This window comes from Elephantulus edwardii, unplaced genomic scaffold (genome assembly GCF_000299155.1).
Source record: "Elephantulus edwardii isolate Elephantulus edwardi_28Jun2011 unplaced genomic scaffold, EleEdw1.0 scaffold00556, whole genome shotgun sequence".
In the NCBI taxonomy this organism is placed as follows: Eukaryota; Metazoa; Chordata; class Mammalia; order Macroscelidea; family Macroscelididae; genus Elephantulus; species Elephantulus edwardii.
The window spans coordinates 193689-194186 of NW_006400306.1; positions in this window are offsets into that span (position 1 = coordinate 193689).

Consider the following 498-nt stretch of genomic DNA (forward strand, 5'->3'; position numbering starts at 1 on the left):
GCTGCATTGAAAAACAAGGAACTCATGCAATATTATTCAAAATGGGTGACCCTGGAGGACATTATGCTGAGTGAAGTATCTCAGTCACGAAAGGACAAACAGTGCATGACAGGACTGACCTCGGGGTTGGAAGGAGACTGAGAAGGATGGGTTCAATAATGTATACTGTATTGAAACAGATGGGGGAGAAAACTGTTTAAAAAAGAATATGTGATTGGGTACTTTTGTCATGACAGGTGTCTAGAGCAAGGGCTGCATGGTGGAGTGGAGCTGGGGGAGGGTTTGTAAAAGGAATTTTTATTTTACTTTCACAAGAGGGTAGTATACTGGGGGGAGGGTGGGGAGTGGAGAAAATACAACAATGAATGAATGGAAATCCAAAGTCTCTGTAAATTTTTACTGATATTAATGATAAATTTAAAAAAAAATGTGAGTCCTTCCCTCCCTCCCAGGTCCTCTCCCATGTAAACCACTGGTTGCGTTCAGTAAGGCAATAAA